General features: G+C 45.8%; 1 protein-coding gene across 8 annotated transcripts in view; it reads left to right on the top strand.

Annotated features, from left to right (window-relative positions):
* Positions 1-21,571, top strand: part of CPSF6 (cleavage and polyadenylation specific factor 6) — a 532,852-nt gene that overhangs the window by 187,485 nt on the left and 323,796 nt on the right. The gene's annotated exons all lie outside the window — the stretch shown is intronic.

Below are 21,571 nucleotides of genomic sequence, written 5' to 3' on the forward strand. Positions count from 1 at the left end.
AAAACCTAGAGCTATTTAAAAAACAAAATGACCCCTGTGGGGGGTCATCTCTGCTCACGGGTGACCCCCTGTCAGTTTCCTTTTGAGAATCTCCTCTTTCAAACGAGGCCTTCCCCGAACGGTGAAGTGGCACTTTCAGGCCCGTTTTTCCCACTGGAACAGCCTTACTTGCTGCTTCCTGCTCCAGTGGGGAAAACAAAGTGTGATATCAGCGTGCCTTATGGAGCGCTGACATCACAGAGGAGCGGGGGGAGAGACGGAAGCTCTTCTGGGTCTCCTGAGAGGGTTTTAAATAAAAAAAAATCTTCTGGTGCGATGCACGATTTTTCAAACTTCTCCCCTGGCATTGGCCACCGGTCGTGACCCGCACCAGGGAGGGCTGGCTGACGCCTGCACCGATGGTGTTAATGTTCCCTTTTGTTCCTTTAAAAAAAAAAAAAAGTTTTTATTTCTGTGCGCATATTTTGTGGTTAACAAGGCTTTCGCTTGTTTTTAGTTGCTTTCCCACCAGCCCGTGTTTTGGTAATGTACACTTTTGTTCCTTTAGATGCACATTTTGGGGTTAACAACGCTTTTGCTTGTTTGCGTTGTTTCAACCCAGCATGTGTGTTTAGAAATTTTAGCTTTTGTTCCGTTTTCACTGTAACAACACACCCCCCACACCCTCCTTCCTCAGCTGGACCCACCCTCCTTTGGAATTGGTAAGTATTGGTGTTGGAAGCCCTGGCTTGAGGTGCACTTCAGCCCGGTTGCGCTGTGGGATGCCCCTGGGGTCAACCGTCAGCTCGCCCCAACTCCTCAGGGGTCCTCTGTAAGCAGTGGCCACTTCATGCCAGGATCCATTTAGATCTATTCCAGTACGTGGCTTGTTGGTGCAGGTGCTGAGACTCTGTTGCAGGGGCTGGTGTGTTGTGAGTGTACCCCAACGAGGGTGGGGGTGCAGATCGACACATCAAACTTGAGAACAGGGCGCTCTACACTGTGCTGGAGAAAGTGAAGCGAGAACGGCATGAGTACAAAAGGAGTTGAGAGTCCTGGACAAAGTGAAGAATGCCTCTATCCGCCCAGTGCGCGAACTATATTGACCCTCTTTTACTCAGTTATTTATACACAAGGGTGGGTCCGGCTGCCCACACAAACAATAAGATGCTCCCCAGTAGCAAAAGTGATCCATCCAAATCTTAACACCATAACATAAAACAGCTTGTTTGGTGACTTTGCTCCCCCTACCAGTTGGAGTGTGAAAGCGTTTATGCCTGTGTTACAGTTTCCCTGTGTGAAGGAAGTGTGCACTGCCACTGCTGCCTCTCATTCTTACTGAGGAAAGCTTTCACTGCTGTTACTTGTAATGTGGCTCCCATATTTACGAAAAGAACAAAAACTGGCAGCGCCCCTATCTGATAAATTGGAAAGCATCCTACAATGCTGCATCCTGTGTAGTATACAGTGTGAGAAGGAAGCCTCCACTGCTGGTATGCCTGAAGGAAGCTGCACCGCGGTCGTGTTTACATGACTAATGCAAGCTAAAAGATGCATGTTTACTGCTTGTAGTCAGCGTACCTTGTGTGCGCAGGCAGTCTGCATAACTGCTGCTTTTGCTGAAGCTATTTTGTGTGCTGTGTGTGAAGGAACTGCGATTCTGTTTATTGTATTGTATCTCTTGTAGGTGCACTCAACAAGCTTGTACCTACAAGAGATACTTGTGCTTTTACGTCTACAGTAAATTTGCACTACTGATGTATGATATTTTTAAGTATGCGCGCGAAGCTTGCTGCTATACCTGCTGGACTCTGTTTTGTCACGCCTGGGCCAAGTTTGCACTGCAACAAAACTGCAAAATAAATTGGTGAGTGACAATTATACTGCAGCAGCATGTTCTGTTGTGTGTTTGGTGTCTAAATAAAGTTACAGTACTTATCTGCTCTGCCTGATCTGTGTAAGAAAAACTTCCCATGTTCTACACATGCTTGTGCTGTTGTTGTGCTCGTTCTGTCTGGGTACGATTTTCAGTAGGAAGAACGCTTGGTCTGCGCTGTGTGTGTACATGTTACATGTGTGTGAAACGCTTCCACAGCAGGTTACCCCTGCTACTGTTCTTTGAAGGAGGAGAGTGTGTAAAGTGCCAGTGCTATATCTCTACTGCTCTTGGGGCGAGCCTGCGCCTCTGCTCTCTGTTCCCCATCTGTTATATTTATGGTGGTTGTTTGCATTATCCTTAGTGCTGGGAAGCTTGCCCCGTTGGCTACCCTGCTACTGTGCTTTGTAGGAAGGCGTGTGAAGTGTCATTGCTGTTCATCTACTGCTCTTGTTTAGTGTTTATATGGCCAAAAAGCTCATATTTCTACTAGAGAGGAAGGATTTGTAAGCAATTACCCACACCAGGACGTGACATATCGTAGAAAAAGAACTGACCATGTATGATGCACAGAGCCATGCTTCCATATATCTTAGTTCACCTGCTGTACACCATAACTTCAATTTGAGCTCGATCCGCTACATTTCAAGGGATCCGAACTAGGATATGAGACACTGTCTGGAATGCAAGCACAGTCATTCTCAGTCCCTACAGCGCCCCCCAACCCCCCAACCCCCCCTCCATCCCCCCTTCCAAAAAAAAAAAAAAAGGAAAGGGAGAGTGGTTACCAGTTACCCCTCATCATCCATTAGAAACCCATCCATCTAACACCCATCAGACCCTCACCTCCTACTCCAGCCCCTCTTAAGATGCCAACATCAACACCAGGCCAATTGTTCTGCAAACTACTGGTGGGAAGTTTTATCATCTGCAGACAGAGCTCTGCTTTGATGACAACCACATATATGTGCCCATGCAGCCAGGCCTGTGTTCATTCTGAGGCTTCACTGAGGTGTAGCCTTGTAACGAGTGAAATGGCAGTGCGGGCCGCCCAGTCTGATCTTTCCCACAGTGTCCACCTCTGGAGTTGGGCCATTTAAATATCCTCACCACTTCTGAAAGGCTTCAGTTCCAATGTTCCTTCTCTTTCAGACTACAGTTATCCCATTATCCTTCTTACTGATGGAATGGACATACGTCAGCGTACCACACCTTCTTTGTTTCCGGATTTCAGCTACGATGGCCACTGAGTAAATCCCAAAGCATTTTCACTGGTAGCTAGGACCATTGGAATTATGCGACAGGAAAGAGCCAAATTATGAGACTGGGTTGAGTAAATTATGCTGCAAGAAAAGACAAATTATGCTGGATAATACAGCACATTTTGTAATAGTATTACTTCATTATTTCATCATTTTCAAACTTGCTAACACTCTTTCATTCATTCATTCATTCGCATTTATAAAGCGCGCTACTCAACCGTAAGGGTCTCAAGGCGCTGGGGGGGTGGGGGGGGGGTGTCGGTGCTCAAAGAGCCAGGTCTTGAGCTGCCTCCTGAAGGAGAGGTGGTCAGGTATGGTGCGAAGGTGGCTGGGCAGAGAGTTCCAGGTCTTCGCTGCCAGGAAAGAGAAGGATCTTCCTCCGGCGGTGGCTTTGCGGATGCGGGGTACGGCTGCCAGGGCTTGTCCGGTCGAGCGTAGGGTGCGCGGAGGAGTGTAGAAGGAGATGCGGTGGTTGATGAGTTTTGGTCCGAGGTTGTGAAGGGCTTTGTGTGCGTGGGTGAGGAGTCTGAAGGTGATCCTCTTGTTGACTGGGAGCCAGTGAAGTTTCTTCAAGTGTCCGGAGATGTGGTGGTGGCGGGGTATGTTCAGGATGAGTCGTGCGGCAGCGTTCTGGATCCGTTGAAGTTTCCTCTGCAGCTTGATGGTGATGCCGGCGTACAGAGTGTTCCCATAGTCCAAGCGACTGGTGACGAGGGCGTGGATGACGGTCTTTCTGGTATCGGTGGGGATCCAGCGGAAGATCTTGCAGAGCATGCGGAGGGTGTTGAAGCATGCTGAGGTCACCGAGTTGACCTGTCTGGACATGGAGAGGGATGAGTCCAGGATGAAGCCGAGGTTGCGTGCGTGGTCGGTGGGTTGGGGAGTGCTGCCTAGGGCGGGAGGCCACCAGGAGTCGTCCCAGGCGGTGGGTGTAGGGCCGAGGATGAGAACCTCCGTCTTCTCTGTGTTCAGTTTCAGCCTGCTGTCTGTCATCCAGTTCGCTACTTCCTTCATGCCTTCGTGTAGTCTGGTCCTTGCTGAGGTGGGGTTGTTGGTGAGGGATAAGATGAGCTGGATGTCGTCGGCGTAGGATATGAGGTCGAGTCCGTGTTTTCGTGCGATGTTCGCCAGAAGGGTCATGTAAATGTTGAAGAGGGTGGGGCTGAGGGAGGATCCTTGGGGGACGCCGCAGATGATCTCCGTGGCTGTAGATCTGAAGGGGGGGAGGCGGACTCTCTGAGTTCTTCCGGAGAGGAAGGAGATGATCCATTCCAGGGCCTTGCCTCTGATGCCGGCGTTGCTGAGGCGGTGTATCCGGGTCCGGTGGCAGACCGTGTCGAAGGCTGCAGAGAGGTCCAGGAGTATGAGGGCCACGGTTTCTCCCTTGTCGGTCAGGGATCTGATGTCGTCCGTGGCTGCGATGAGGGCGGTTTCGGTGCTGTGGTTAGCTCTGAAGCCGAACTGTGTGGGGTCGAGTGAGTCGTTGGTTTCCAAGGCGGTGGTGAGTTGAGCGTTGACGATTTTCTCAATCACTTTGGCGGGGAACGGTAGGAGAGAGATGGGCCGGAAGTTTTTGAGTTCGGTGGGGTCTGCTGTTGGTTTCTTTAAGAGGGCGTTGAGCTCTGCGTGTTTCCAGCTTTCTGGGAAGGTGGCGGAGGTGAGAGATGCGTTGATGACGTCTCGGAGGTGGGGTGCGATGATGTTGTTGGCTTTGTTGTAGATGTGGTGCGGGCAGGGGTCGGATGGAGATCCAGAGTGGATCGAGTTCATGACGCGGGTGGTTTCCTCAGTGGTGGTTGGGTTCCAGGTGAGGATGGTGGTGATGTCGGTAGCGGGTTCTGGGGGTGGGTTCGTGTTGGTAGTGGTGAAGCTGTTGTATATGTCGGCGATTTTGTGGTGGAAGAAGGCTGCGAGGGAGTCGCAGAGGTCCTGTGAGGGAGGGATGGAGTTGTTTTCTGCGTCGGGGTTGGAGAGCTCTTTGACGATGCCAAAAAGTTCCTTGCTGTTGTGGGCGTTGTTGTCTAGTCTGTTCTGGTAGGCTGATTTTCGTGCGGCGCGGAGGCGTTGGTGGTGTTGGCGGGTGGCGTTCTTGAGGGCTGACATGTTCTCCTCGGTCTGGTTGCGGCGCCAAGACTTCTCGAGGGTGCGGCATTCTTTTTTGGAGTCCTTGAGGTCGGGGGTGAACCAGAAGTTTTTCTTGTGGTTGTTGGTGTTAGCTTGGGTCTTCAGGGGGGCCAGGAGGTTGGCGCAGTCTGAGATCCAGCTCGTGAGATTGTTGGCGGCTTCGTTGGGGTTAGTGGTGCTGGTGGGTTGGTTCTGGGAGAGGGTCGATGCGAGCTGTTCTGTGGTGATTCGATTCCAGTGTCTTCTTGGTGGTTGCTGGGTGTGGTGGTGCATGGTGGTCTTCTTGAAACTGAAGTGGACACAGCTGTGGTCCGACCAGGTGAGTTCGGTGGTGTGGCTGAAGGAGATGTGTTTGCTGGAGGAGAAGATGGGGTCGAGCAGGTGTCCGGCGTAGTGGGTGGGGGTGTTGACTAGCTGTTTCAGTCCTAGGTTGGCGAGGTTGTCCAGTAAGGCTGTGGTGTTGTTGTCGGTGTGGTTCTCCAGGTGAAAGTTGAGGTCCCCTAGGAGGATGTAGTCGGTGGACGAGAGTGCGTGAGGGTTGATGAAGTCTGCGATGTCTTCGCTGAACTTGGTGCGTGGTCCTGGTGGTCTGTACATGAGGGTGCCTCTGAGGGTGGTCTTGGGGTCGCTGTGGATCGCGAAGTGGAGGTGTTCGGCGTTGGGGAGTGAGTTGTCGATGTGGGTCGAGATACGGATGGAGCTTTTGTGTGCGATGGCGACGCCTCCTCCGATGCGGTTGGTGCGGTCTTTCCGGATGATTTTGTAGCCGTTGGGGATGGCTATGGCGATGTCGGGTGCCGAGGAGGGGTTCATCCAGGTCTCGGTGAGGAAGGCGATGTCCGGGTTCGTTGAGTTAATGAGGTTCCACAGTTCGATGGCGTGTCTGTGGACGGAACTGGTGTTGACCAGGATGCAGTGGAGATTGCTTCCGGGGGAGTCGTTCTTGACGGGAGCGGTGTGAGTCCGTAGGCAGGTGAAGCGGCTGTTGCTGCAGGTGAAGGGTCCGTGGGTTTGTTTCGGGGTGGCGCGGTAGCAGCCCGGCGTGCGGCCGGGGTTGAGGGTGGTGAGGGTGGTGGAGTCGTAGGTCAGGCGGGGGTCGGGGGGGCCAGGGGTTCGGGCGCTAGGCGCGGACGGGCGCAGACTCTGTGGGCATTGGTTGCACCCATTAATACCAGTTTAATATCCAAACATCATAACTTGCTACATAAATATGACCAGTCCAGCTTTTTAAACGGCCATCCACTTCGTGGCTACACGTTGTAACATTTTTAGTAACTTTTGAACTTCTTTAAGCTAGAAACACATTTTTTTTTTGCTTAAAATCAGCAGTTTATGGGGCAGATGGACGATTATGTGGCAAATGCAGCAAATCTATAATTATGCAAAAATCGCCACAGCTGCTCAATTGCGTCACAATTGCCGAATCAGCAGACCCATTTGAACACATACCCACATTATGCAGCGAGCAACATTTCTCTTTAAATCTGCATATGCATTAAATGCTGGTGCAAGATTACACCTACGAAGAAAGGACTCAAATAATACATTGTGCCTACATCAATGACAAATACACACCTCAGATATTCTACTGTGATTCAATGTCGATGCACACGTAGGAAACTGAACTGTTTAAGCTTTCTTGAACCTTTTCTTCCCTACTATGAGGAAATTTATAGGCACTGCCATTTCACTACTAAGAAACTAAGGCACATGCACGAAATAATGTATCACTTAGCTCCTTCCGTATCAACAACTGGCCATGCATGTTAGGCTGCAGTTCACGGAGGCGCCTTGTAAGTATAGAATACATGCTGTCCTTAACATAGAGGCATGCCTAAATTGCATGTTAGCATTAGGTCGACTTAATAATGCACGTTAGCTAAAATAATGGTTTTGAAAGTCAGGGTCCGAGGTTGTCTGGCAAGTGCTCATTGGTATTTCCTTCAATACACTGTACCACTTGAGGTAATATGCTATGCCATAGAATTTTTTTTATAGTTCATTTTTAACATTAAGCTGTCACTCTCTTCTGCGTGTTTGGTTAAGTCTCATATTGTGGCTGTTGTGGAAAGAAACTTGATGTAGGAGTTATGTTATATCGAAATATTTTATGGCAGACCTGTGGCTGTGCTTATGCATGGCAGGAAAGTGTGAGAGAGAGTTGAATTCTCACGTACAATCATTATTTCTTATCTTGACTATTGTATTGCGATGTTTATACCCCCTATGCAGGGCACTGATTGGCTTGCCTGGAATTTATTCATTTTATTCAGCGTGTAGGTCAGGACTGGTAATTTTAGCCTAATCCTCGTGAAGTAACAGTAGATATTGTAGCAACTTGGATAATCTGATGCATGGCTAAACACTTGTAAGTCCCTGAAGGCGAGTGTCCAGTGCCTGGAACATGTATTTCTAGTCCCTGACATGGCATGGACAGGCAAGCAGGAAGTGACAATGTGCTGGCCAATGAGAAGTGTATTAATTCGAGCGCGTCTGAAATTAACCTATTGTATGTTGAGGTAAATATTGGGCGGGTTCTAGGCCAGTTCGGTTTGTAAACTTTATTCAGCAAATACAGAATAGCCATAAAAGTACACATATCATTATACATAGAGCCAATCACAATATGAACATTCATAAATAATTAGAACAAATAAAAACAACGCTTTACATGCAATTGCTCATCCGGTCTGTACATATAAAAAAAAAAAAAAAAACTTTTCCTTACATAAATAGCATTTTAAATACATAGTGCTGCGTTATGACACAGGTGGGAATTATTTAAATTGGATAAAAATGATAATGCAGTCTGAGTTATATCCTGGGCAATTAAAAAAAAAAAAAAAAAAAAAAAAAGGTTTAAGATGAAAGATCCTAGGTTTTACATAACATTTACAGAACAGCATAAAGTGCAAGGTGCTATCTTTGCTGGATCCCTCGCAAGGGCAACAAACTGTTTCAGTAGGACAATACTTCCCAGTCTAAATGTTATCAAGACAAATCAGTGCTGCATATTAGTGACTAGATAAACAACCTTTTCAGCTTTCCTCGAGAGAAAAGGACATGTATACACCAACTGTAGACTATATCATTTCGGTAGCTCTCCTGTCCAACCTATGTTGCAGGAACATATCCTTGATTAACTTTTTTGTACGTGTCAAAACTGTTCCGGGGCCGATTTTTATAGATATGTTGAACTTGGTATTGAAGGAAGAATCAATGTAAGCAAGTTAGGGGATACAAGAGGCAATATCCAATTTTAAACAATCTAAAATTAGTTGTTTAGTAAAGGCAGTTTCATCTTTGGCCCAGATGAGCCTTTTGGCCGCAAAGCACTGTAAAAAGTTTTAGATTTATTAATCATCATACCCTTTATAGTTGTGAATTCCTCAAAGCCATTCATAAGTTTCTGCTGTCCAAGCGAAGTCCTAGAAATCAGGACGGCATTGTCTTGCATATAACACCACAGGTATAGGGCACCCTGCCACGTGGTGGATCTGCTTGAATGGTCTGCAAGAAGGTATCCACCCCATTAATGAATAAAGAGAATAGCAACTGGGCGAGGACACAAGCATGGCGAATACCTCTCCCAACCTTAAAAGGAGGGGTACGTTCTCCCCTTAGACCAAAACGAGCTCTGCATGTTAGATTTTCATACAGGCAGGAAAGAAAGCCAGGAATTTTCCTCTGGCACCCAATTCCAGCATTGTAGGCCACAAAATGGCATGCTGTACTAGGTTGAAGGCACTCCTGAGATCCACAAAACAGAAGTTCTAGGCCCTTTTATAAGATTTTTTTTTTTCTTTAAATACATTGAGATTTCATAAGCATAGTGCAGTTACTGTGCAGGCGAAACCTAAACACAGGCCAAAAAGCTAAAGAGGATACATCTGTCAACCATTTTAGACTGGGAACTGAAGCTTTCAAAGAGCCAGTTACATATAAAACCCCAATTCCAAGGGTTGAGAACAAATATTTGCACTCCTTAAAGAAACACTTATACATCAAGGGCAACACAGTGGCGGAATCCCATCATCTACAGGACAACACCTGAAAAGGAGAACAAAAAAGTAGACAATGGCAGAAAAACCGATAGATGGTCTGCAACGCAATGGAGAATTGAGAATTCAAATGCCCTTTGAAACCACTTTGCACACCAGCAATGGGAAGAAGTCTGGGAACTAATATATCTCCTCCCTGAACCGTCATTAAAGAAGACAACCATGGTGATAGAGGGAGAAAAAACTATTTCCAATATTGGAATCTACACTGCATGTCACAGATACAGCATGTAGACTACTGCTGACTTAGAAGTCACGCCTGGTTGTGGTTGTTGGGTTTTTAAGCATGAGGTGCAAGACAACATCATTATTGCCCTGTTCACTAAATAGCATCGGTTTGTGACCTCAGTAGATGACAATCCAACAAATCAAGGAAGACAGTAACGGAGCAAAGGCCGTGGTGGCACTGCGGTTCTGTAGACACCCACAAAGAGGATCAGCTCATATGAGATGCCAGCCGGGAAGGGGATGTTTTCAAGCTTTTACCCACAGTCATCACAGCAAGCAAGGGCACAGCAGACACTTAGTTTCCAAGAACGCCACCACAGGCAGAGCATGAGGAAAAGGCCCAGCCTCCCACAGGAGTAAGATATTGAGCAAATTACTTAATCAGCACCCACCTCGTAACACCAGTGGGGGGGGGGCAGAATAGAGGAATGTATCTAGAAGAGGACGGGCATCACCTCCGACAAATAGATACTCCACATCAATCAGCATGGTTACCGCAAAGAGATCATGAATGCCTCCAAGCTTCAAACCAAAGAAAAGATCACATATGAAAGAAGAATTATTATTCCTGCAGCAGTAGATAAAGGAGCTCCTGCAAAAAACAAGCAATTTAAAAGGTACCATGCACAAAAATCAACCAGGGAATTTACTCAGTGTATTTCCTAGTGCAGTAACCAGACAAGGCACTCCTTTATATCTTTGACCTTTTGGTTTATAACCAATTCATAAAAAACCCAAAAGTCAAAATGACCACTATCTAGGAGGTTATTTTGCGGTTGCAGAATTTTGTTTACACAGCAGCAATTTACCTCAGATGCCTATCTACATATACCAATGTACAAGAGAAGCACAAGAGAGTTCTACACTTTGTTGTGTGTCTGCAGTAGAAGCATACCTAAGAAGCAGGGGTTGCTAGTATACCCTTAGTCAGATGACCCGCTAGTGAAAGCAGGTTAGTTCACTTGGTGCCAAAGGAGCATCAAGACAGTCATACAAATGCTGCACAAACAAGAGCTCTCTATAAATGTACGGAAATTCTTACTAATGCCAGAAAGGGGAAGGATCTTCCTTGGAGCAAGACTCAACATGATGAGGGCAGAGGCCTTTTCCACAACCAAGCTTGCTGTTACCATTTATATTATGTTGGACGAAATTTAGCATTTCTTGATTATTTTTTTTATTGTATCTAAACAGATAAATCCTCTCACTTTCCTTAAGCTGCATTCCAATATTGTCCCCCTCCCCCCCACTTTTCTCCACAAGATAGAGGTGCAGTCTCTCAATGCCATGTAATGCAATGTCAAAATCGGCATGCCTTACTGTGTTAGTCGCCAGTGCAGTCAACACTGGTAAGTCTGTGGCACTGCTGGGAAATTCTCATACCACAATCCTTACTGCTTGCAACATCTTGGTGTGGAGAAAGAATTCACCTATTCTATTGACAAACTGAGTTCTTGCTTCCTCAAGGATAGGAAGGTGTAATTTATATATTCATAGTCTAGTGTCTGATAACGTTCCTCAGTCCATCCCAAAACGTCAGCCTCCTGACAAAATTTAAAGAATGACAGAAAGCCCCAATTGTTAAATACCCCCAAAAAGGCGACATGTTTCATTACCCTTTGGGTTATCCAGTCCAGGTCTCTGACATCAGTGAGACCAGGTATGTGATCTCTAGTCTGATCAGCAATTGATGCAGTGGGATGGTAGCATGCTGCCATTTAGGACCTGTCTTTACCAGTAAGCAGAAAGTTCCATCCTCTCTGGTATATATTGGAGCTGTGAGACTGTATACAGGCATTCAAAATCGGAAAATTCCAGTTCTCTTTTTCTTAGTGTGTTAAGTAGAATTTTTGGGATAGGTTCCAGGGCACATGTAAGCCATCAATTTAGCAAGCCTCTGAAAAATTGACTTAAAAATCACCTACATCACATCTTAAAGGCAAAATTTGAGAATATTAACGTTTTATGAATGCATTCTGATTCATCAATGATAAAGTTGTTGTTTTTTCTCCAAAGAAAGGATCAGATGCGCTACCTTGCTTAAAACACTTTGTTATAAGTACCTTGATTACCAATTATTTCAGTATTTTGGGTTTCCATTGCCTTCCTGCCACTGACACTTACCTTATGTTTTGGCAGGCCAGTGGTGTACACAGCAACATTTTCATCCTCGGTCTAGAGAAGTCACTAAACTCGTCCAGTAACATAAGCATGTCATCTGGATATAGCAAGACGTTGTGCTTCCCTCTGCCTGTCTCAATACCCCAGTGAGCTAGTTAATTTCTCAGAATGTGTATAAATGGTTTCATTATTAGGCTAATAATAATGGTGAAAATAGGCAGATCTGCCTTGTAGCATTGCCCAGATACCAACTCTCTCAGATTATACTCCCCATTCTTACTCTTACACTTCAGGAAGGAACATAAAAGCTTGATCCACTTCAGAGTATATGGAGCAAATTTGAAACAGTTCAGTACTTGTTGAATGCTTGTTGAGCCAACTGGTGCAAGTTAGCTTTTGTATTCCTGTTTGAAATGAAGCTCAGGGCCTGCTATTGTTGGAACCTCTTTTGCTAGTTGTGTACCCATGGCCTCGCTGAGAAGTTATAAGTCTGCATCATATAGAACTAACACAGACTCTGACAATCTTTGTCCAGAATGGGCACAGCTACAATCAGTGCCTCCCTCTGTAAATGTAGTATTTGTCCAGTTTACAAAGCCTTGTTCCCTAACTCTGAAAATGTCTCTAAAAGAAGTGATAGAGCTATCTTATAAAATTCTGAAGAAATCTGTTTGTACAAGTTGTATTCCCTCGCTGCATACCTGCAACAGCATCTTCCAGCTCCTCTCTTGGTCAGTAGTACCTCCAGTTGTTCTTTCATCAGGCCACGTTCTTTAGGAGATGATCCCTACTAAATATTCTTCAACCAGATTTTAGTTACTGGTCACCGACTGAGTAAGCTTTTCTGAAAGATCCTAAGTAGTATATTTCCTCTTAGGTCTTCTTTTTCAGCAGCCTCAGCCATGCAATTTTTTTCCCATTTTTGTCTTATTTCCTGTCAGATCTGTGTTTGTATAGTATATTGGCGCAGCTTGTCCATTAGTGTGTAGAGTTCTATGGTATTCCAAACAAAAATCGTACATTGAAAATCTAATTTGTCAGGATTCAATCTAGTCGAAGCAGAGAAAAATCATTCATAGACACAAGATGCACATTATAAATGAAAATCTTTTTTTGTGTTTTTAAATTTAATATATCTATCCAGTATATTACCTACTGCTGGTCACCAGTAGGTAGTTAGTTATGACCTAGTTTTCATAGAATAAAACATTAGTACAATTTAACAAGTCTCCCCGAATTTGTAAAAAACAAAATGGTGTAAATCTGGTCAGCAGTTTTGGAGATATTAAAGGAAAAAGAAATATAGACATCTGTGGATGCAGCTGCTCCACAGATCTGACAGATCTAATGCTGCGATATGATTGCCTGCCATCACTTCAACCAAGCCGAGACCCCCCAAAAAAGTAAACATAATAAAAAAAACAAAAAAGAGAAGGGGGAAGTTTATGAAGACCCTAGGCCTGGTGGTGGGGATCCAGCCGGGGTCAAAGCACATTTGTTTTTTTTAAATTATTACTGCTAAACATTGGCGGTCTCCTACGCTTGTTTATACTGCAGCTTCTGGGTTGGTCAGGTCTTAGGGCAAAAGAAAATAAGTATATTGCGGAGTGGAGGGGGAACATCCTCTTCATGGCCCGGGACCAGGCAAGTTTTAATTAAGGGGATGGAGGCCGCACAGTCCACATATGGCCCCGGTGACCCCCTCCTCTCCCCTCCCAAAAGGCAATTTTTGGCCCTAGGGACCACCCACTCCCTGGGGCCAGCCCGTGCAATGCCAATAAAATGATGCCACGTGCCCCTCGCCAATAATGGCCCTGAGGTCTGCCAGAGCTGGCTCCACATGTCCCGTGGTGCCCACCTTCAGGACACAGATATTTACTGTCAAGGTTCCCGCCAAGCAAGATGAAATAGTAAATCGGCTTCCAGCAGGGGAGGGCATGAAAGCTGCTGGGAGCAGTCTTCATCTGTTTCCTTGCCTGCTGTCTAGCGGGCAGGGAAACAGATGAAACAATTGCTCCCTTACGCAGGGAGCAGCATTTCATTTATTTATTTGTTTTTTGCAGCTCCTTGTTTGTGGCATCTAGGCTGGCTCCTGCTGGACGCAAGTAGCCAGCAGGGACCGTGGAGGCATTCAGTGCCCACCCTCCCATCCCCCCCATCCCCAAAACCCTGGGTGGGGCCAAGGCATCTACCATTAAGTGGCCAGGCCTCAGGGAATGGAGTCCTTGGAGCTGAAATACCCCAGGCAAGGGGCCTGTGCGGCCCCCCTCTCCTTTTACTTATTGGTCGGGCCCCAGGGGATCGGGTCCCCATGTGCAAAATCTCGATCCAGGGAGAAGGGCAGTGCAGCCCCCTTCCCTGCACTAATAGCCTGGCCGATGGGGTCCCTGAGGCTGCAATCTGCCCAAGGAGGGGTTCCGCTCGCCCCTTCCCCTTTTAGTAATTGGCTGGGCCCTGGGGGGAATGGGGTCACCTGGGTTGTAATTGGCCCTGGGAGGTGGGATGCCTTCCCCCTCCCATTTTGCCTGCATATGGTGCTCCATTCATGTCATCAGTTCTGAACCGGCTCAGCTCCTTCCAAAAAGGACCGACCCCGGCTCACCCTTCTTTTGACTCGGTGCATCGAAATGCCACGGTGCATCTCCATCATCTGCCACCACCATCACCCCAGTGCCACTCTCCGAAGCTGTGCCGCAAGAAAGGTCAAGGAGAGAGACGCAGAGGTTGCAAGAGGAAGAAAATTACAGTCAAAGGATACACAAAATGTTTGGATCTGACTCTGTCCCTCTGAGCTTGTCTTTCCTAGCAGATGATGACGCCGGCAGACGAGGCCAAGAATTCGTAGCACTGTCCCCTCAATTTTTTTATTTTTTATTTTTTTTCAGTCAAGCTCCCTTGGATAGCCTTTCCGGTTCGAACGGATTGTGCCACAAGCAACAGTGTTCACTCTAAACAACTCCTTGAACAACTGCACTCCAGTGTAGAAATTATATATGTACAGATGGTGACCTTTGTTAAAAAGTCGTCTACCAAGTTCCCACACAATTTTCTTGCTAACTCCAAAAGTGAGCGGACAACCAGAGGGGTCAATACTGGAATCCCTACCAGTGTAGACCTGGAAATTATACACGTATCCTGTACTACTTTCTGACAACATATACAGTTTAATTCCATACCGTGCCCTCTTACTAGGAATGTACTGCTTAAAAACTAAAAAACTAAACGCCCCTTGAACAGGACCAAAGACTCGTCCACACTTATCTCTTTGACTGGAACATAGACCTCTGAAAACCGATCTACAAAATGATCAAGGACAGGCCTAATCTTAAAGTGGTCACAATCAGGGTGATCTCATTGCAAGGCTAAAGCTTTGTCTACAAAATGCAGCATACGAAGAAGAAGCAAATAGCGATTACAGTCATAGTTGCAGGAAATATAGCTGTTGCCATCAAGGCACTAGTAGACCAATAAGAAGCCAGTGACTGCTTTCTTATTAACCTCATCAAAAAAGTTAAACCTAAAAACTTTTTCATCTCTTCCAGATATGTGGGAACCCACTGAGTAGCTCTAGACTGAGGCATGAGTCCGGCAGCGTTGTCTCTCAAATATTATTGCTCTGCATACAAATTAGTCTGCTCAACAATCTCTTCCAAAAATACATCGTCCATAAACAAGTGAAAGAAATTGACAGGCAAAAGGTTTTCCATATTGACTCTACACCCTGTGAAACCAGTAAATGCAGGTAGCTGTGGCTGCGCCATGTTTGGGGCAATGCAGGTGTCAGGTCTTCTAATGGGAAACCCATCAGCCCCAGGCTGCTGCACTCTTGGCATATCAATCTCCTCCTCTAAACAAGGCCCTTCATCTGCACTGAGAGTGGCTTCCTCATCAGAAGAATCCTCTTGGACAGAAAACTCACTGCCAGAATCTCTCACTTCCTCCTCTGTATCAGATACAGAGTCAGCCTCATCATGGTCAGAAGATGACTCAAAAAGCATGGAACAACCTGCTGAGCGGTCACTCTGTGGCTAGCCATGATCCTTTCTAACAACAAACGGATTGCCAACAACCAGCACTAAAATAAGTCATAAACAAAGTGTAGCTTTATCACAGAGTTATGTACGGTACTAAAAACTATACCACTCACTTGCCTGAAAAAGCTACTCACCAGCAACTACTCTGCACAGACACAGCAATCACCAATGATATCCCACTAAAAAGAAAAAAGAAAATTAGACATAAGACAACACAAAAATTGTGCTCAAATCTAAGGACAATTTCGCACACAATCCTGCATTTAGTACACCACCTACAAATATGTCATTCATGCATGTCAACAATACTCCTTTGGAGCAAATTGCTTTTACTTACCTAAAACATGTAACTATGCAAACAGCAGGACAACTGCTGCCAAAACCACAAGGATCCACAGCAAAGGAAGCAAAAGCTTTGAACTATAACAAAAAAAAGAAATAAACTGTTATAATTACAAATACTTCGCCAGTTGACAAACTCCCTGCCATCAAGAACTTAGAAATTGTCCCTGGTGCCTAAGTGGCTTCTGTCCCCCCTTGGGGGGCAGATGGCCATAAAAAATTAGGGCAGCAAAAAAGACTAATGGGAACAAAAAAAAGAGGAAAAAAAATCCCTCATGTCTTGGGGGCAGATACGCCTTAAAAAAAAAAAAAAAGGGGGAGCAGAAATAGCCATCAGTAATGTGTCCCCCTTTGGGAGGCAACCCTTGCCAAAGGGGCCACCTCACCCCAACACACACACTCACACAATGCCTCTCTCTGTCAGAGAGACCGGATCCTCTGGGTTCGCGCCTGTTCCCAATAGGTCTACCTCTTGGCAGCTCCAAACTCTACTAGCTATCATAGCACTGAGGTAAAGAAAGGCCAAGAGGGGGATGGGTTTTAGGTTGGGGACAGTGGGGAAGGAAATTTGTGGAAGCAAGAGTTAAGAACACAATAGCAAGGTCATTCACATTAATCTTCATGAACTTTGTTTTAATTCTTTATGCTCTAATAACATGAGAGATCAAGAACTTTTCAATAACGTGACCTTTTTATACTCATAAGCTCTGAACATTGAACTCTCTCAAGATAATCCTTAGAATAGCAATTACATCACAACAAGAGTCAATGAGCACATTCGTTCCCAAAGAATTAACTACTATAAGATTCATGAATGACACTGTAGAATAGGCAAACTGACTAAACCTGTTTTGTCTAGAAAGATCACACTCTGTTTGATCTAAGTTTCAAGATTGTTGCCCAGAAATTATTGCGCACCTTATTGCCAGACTGCGCATCAAGACTCAAGTACCTGGAATGATTGCGCACTGTGCCCATCTGAACTGCAAGGGTTAATTTTCAAGAATGAATAGCTCACACTGTTGCCGATTCAACCATCAAGATTCCAAATGCCTCGAAATGATCACGCACTCTGCCGATTTGAACTGCAAGGGTTAAGTGCCAAGAATAAATCACGGTCACTGTAAATCGCAAAGCTAAAAACACAAATGTTTATAGAAATGGAGTCGGGGGCCTACCCTGACCTCCGTCTCACCGCCCTGCTTGCAGCTCAGCAAGATAATGAGGACAGGGCCAGGAAATGTTTAAGTAGGCCTCCGGAACAGCAGCCCAGGAAAATGCTGCTGCTCTGCACCTGGAGCACTGAATAGTGAGCACGTGGAGCTGGGCTGGGTTCCTTAAATAGACCCAAGCCACGCCCACATGCCACACCCAGCCAGGCTGCAGGAAAGGCTTGAAAATGAACAATACATTACAAACAACATTAATGACATTTCAAGATAAATACCTGCAATACAAAAAGTTAATATGCAATATCAACAAACAGTGCATAAATTATTACATTGTTTAAGGTTTGTCATTTTGCATTATGTTGCCCGTACAGCGTGCACTGTCCTGGTGTTGACACTCTCTCCCCCACACCCCCCTCTCTCTTCCTGGTGCTTGTGGATTCTGCCCCATGGGCCTAAAAAAAATAGGCCAATCTGCCACCAAGGGGCACACAAAAAACAAGGGGGACCCAAAAAAAAAATCAGATATCTCTAGGCCGATCTGCCCCCAAGGTGGGCAGAAATGGCCAACAGCCCTGTGTCCCCATTTATGGCCCCGAGGGGAGCGACCATTGCCCAAGGGGTCGCTCCCCAAAGTAAACTGCACACTAAATCCCTGGTGCCTAGTGGGGATTCCTGCTCCGAGATCGTGGAGCAGGAATCCATTGAAAACAGGCAGAGGGAAAGGAAAAACTCTTTCCTTTCCCGCTTTTTCAGTCCCTGTCGTCCCCCCCCCCTCTCCCTAAAACTCCCAAAAAGAGAAGGACTCACCATTGGATGGTCCCCTCTCTCGACGCGCTGGAAGCAAATGTCTTCCAGCGCATCCTCAGAAGCTTTTGTTAACGTCTGCTAGCTGTGAGCGTGCTGGCGTCATCAGATTGCTGGGGGGTGTGGTCCGGGTGCAGGACGAGCTGTTCTCGTCCCAGGCACACGGAAACTGTGTGCCTGGACGAGACCAGCTCCCCACAGGCACCCTGGGGGTTAATATTAGTTTTGTTTATTGTTAGTATTATTTTTATCATTATGATTAATTATGTTTATTCTTATTAATGATGAAAATGACTGGTAACCTGTTGTAGTGCCAAGAAGGGAAGAACTGTTCTGAAGTAGACTCACGAGCATCTTTATTCTCCTTTGCCAAGCATTTTACAGCTTGGATTCTGACGTGCATAAGGAGGGCTGCTTTCCCAGATCTGTCCTGCAGGATTTCCTTATTTAACCATCCATCAACACTCCTCCTGAGCAGAGTTTCGCTTTGGAATTAATTCCAAAGGTGAGAAATCACCAGGTAGAAGTATTTATAAGAAAAAAAGTTTACCTGTGGTAACAGTCTTTCGGGTGAACACTGTACCTGCAGATTCCTCACTGACCCGCCTACCTCCTTGTTTGATGGATGTTTTATAAGGAGAATCAATAAGATAACACATTACTTTTGGTACTGCATAACCTTACCAATGTCTCTGTACATTTTCCTCGAAGGCTGGGAAAAGAATGAATGGCAGTTGACATCCCTGCGCCAGAGAGGGTGCTATATGGCTTCGGTGACATCATCTGACCCCACATTCGGCCTTGACAAAAGGACAAATTCCCTAATGGCGAAGCGAGAGCTTTAAAGTTTGTGTCCAAACAAGTGTTTGGGATTAGTCTATGGATGAAGCCTCTGCAGATGCAGTATCCGGCAGAAAGATTGTTACTGCAGATAATTCACAGCACAACATATTGTCATAGTGTGTGCTTTTATGAAGTGCTTTAAAGTGAGCCAGGGATGGACTGCTGTAAGAAGTCCTCTTAGGCAGTGAAAGTCACCTTTTCCTCCCATCTGCTGAAATTTCCAAAAGCCCGGAGAGACTGCCAGCTTTCACCCCAGCACAAGGAACCCATGTGGAGTAGTGGAGCTGCTCTCCTGCATGCTTGCAAGCTCCCAAGCACCGCTGAAGAGGTCTCTAGACCGCCAAAACCGCTGCTGGACAGCACCACTGCACCTGAGGCTCCTAGCCCGTGTTGAAGTGGGCCAGTGGTGCCAAGTGGTCCCCAGCCTCTCCAAAAGCAAAGTCCATTGTGGGTTTCCCTGCTGTGACCTTCACACCGAAGCCTGCAGCCTTTTTGTGCAGGCCCCCTTCAACCATGACCGCCTCCGGTGATGGCAGCCTTGTCGCTCCTCCTCTGTCCAGGGTGTCGTGGTGCAGTGAAGAGGACTGCAGGTGTCTCTGCATCCCCCAGGCTCTTGAGACTTGAGCCCACTTTTTGGTACACCTTGACTGGTTTCCCCTGTACACGTCTGCAGCCAGTTATGTGTGCCCCCACTGCCACCGGACACCCAGTGGTCCAAGAAACCTCTGCATCTGGACACCCTGGACTGAGGAGAAGAGGACCACTGGCGTCCCTAGGTCTCCAAACACATGACCTGAGTGTTCCCACTCTGTGACTCACTGAAACAGGGTGCTCAGTCTTAGCCTGAAGCCTCTTTTCACAGTGACTAGTCTCCTTAGGAGCGCATTGGGCACCAAACACTGGTTTGCAATCTGCACTCGCCCGCCCCCGTGCTGTTGAGGGTGTACTGTGTATGTTGCCATGGACCATGCCCACTATTCACATAACCTCAGGAAATTGGTCTTCTATGTTGCTGTACTCTACCTGTTAGCAGAACTTGTTTTTCCTCCCATAGGATAACACTACAGAACTCAGAAATTGAAGTGTCCATTTTTAAAGTGAAAAGATTTCCTATTTAAAAACCTACTTACCTGAATAATTTTCTCTGGTGCCTAAACATAAATAAGGATAATAGCTATTTTTATAAATTGGTCTGAATCTCCTTCTTGAGTTGTTTGTCTCATGTGTTGACTATTATGTGTATTTGTTGATTTCTTGTACTCCTTTGTGTTAAGCCTGAGGATGCTCTACCACAGTACCCCTAAATGGAGTACTTTGGGACTGCATGGTAAGCCCTGATCACTCTGTCGGGAACCCCTAGACCAGTTATATTATGGGTAATCGCAAAGATTTTCCAGGGGGCCAAAATGTAGGTCTGTGATGTGATCGAGGGCCTCATTGAATCGAGCAGGGCAGCAGTCGTGGTTGTGGGGTGTTGGAGGCGTGTTGGAAATAAGGTGGGTTTCTGGGAGTAAAGCATAAACATCTAGTAGCTGAATTGAACAAAGTGAAACCAGAAAACCAGGCATTATTCCCGGCTTCCCCACTTTACCAAACTGTGATCCTATGCAATTTTTCATTCCACTTTCCCTTTATTCTCACATATAAAAGGACTAGAAGTTCAGGACTTCAGGATGAGTGGTGTACTAAATTTTCTCCTGTGTCTTATTTAATAAACACTATTGTTGTTCATGTATAACAGGAAACCAGGCCACTTAAAGGACCCATAAAATATCTACTTGTCCATGTGACAAGTTGCTTCATAAATCTACTTGTCCTGGAAAAAAAAAAAAAAGTACTTGTCCCTTTCGGTACCTTGTAGTGTGGCAACAAATTATGGCAGCAGTCTTATTATTTAAGAGCTCTAGCCGCTCTGATTATGCAGGGCTAATACTATACAGGGAGTGCAGAATTATTAGGCAAGTTGTATTTTTGAGGATTAATTTTATTATTGAACAACAACCATGTTCTCAATGAACCCAAAAAACTCATTAATATCAAAGCTGAATATTTTTGGAAGTAGTTTTTAGTTTGTTTTTAGTTTTAGCTATGTTAGGGGGATATCTGTGTGTGCAGGTGACTATTACTGTGCATAATTATTAGGCAACTTAACAAAAAAAAATATATACCCATTTCAATTATTTATTATTACCAGTGAAACCAATATAACATCTCAACATTCACAAATATACATTTCTGACATTCAAAAACAAAACAAAAACAAATCAGTGACCAATATAGCCACCTTTCTTTGCAAGGACACTCAAAAGCCTGCCATCCAAGGATTCTGTCAGTGTTTTGATCTGTTCACCATCAACATTGCGTGCAGCAGCAACCACAGCCTCCCAGACACTGTTCAGAGAGGTGTACTGTTTTCCCTCCTTGTAAATCTCACATTTGATGACGGACCACAGGTTCTCAATGGGGTTCAGATCAGGTGAACAAGGAGGCCATGTCATTAGATTTCCTTCTTTTATACCCTTTCTTGCCAGCCACGCTGTGGAGTACTTGGACGCGTGTGATGGAGCATTGTTCTGCATGAAAATCATGTTTTTCTTGAAGGATGCAGACTTCTTCCTGTACCACTGCTTGAAGAAGGTGTCTTCCAGGAACTGGCAGTAGGACTGGGAGTTGAGCTTGACTCCATCCTCAACCCGAAAAGGCCCCACAAGCTCATCTTTGATGA

The sequence above is a fragment of the Pleurodeles waltl genome, chromosome 4_1, assembly GCF_031143425.1.
Source record: "Pleurodeles waltl isolate 20211129_DDA chromosome 4_1, aPleWal1.hap1.20221129, whole genome shotgun sequence".
Taxonomy (NCBI): domain Eukaryota; kingdom Metazoa; phylum Chordata; class Amphibia; order Caudata; family Salamandridae; genus Pleurodeles; species Pleurodeles waltl.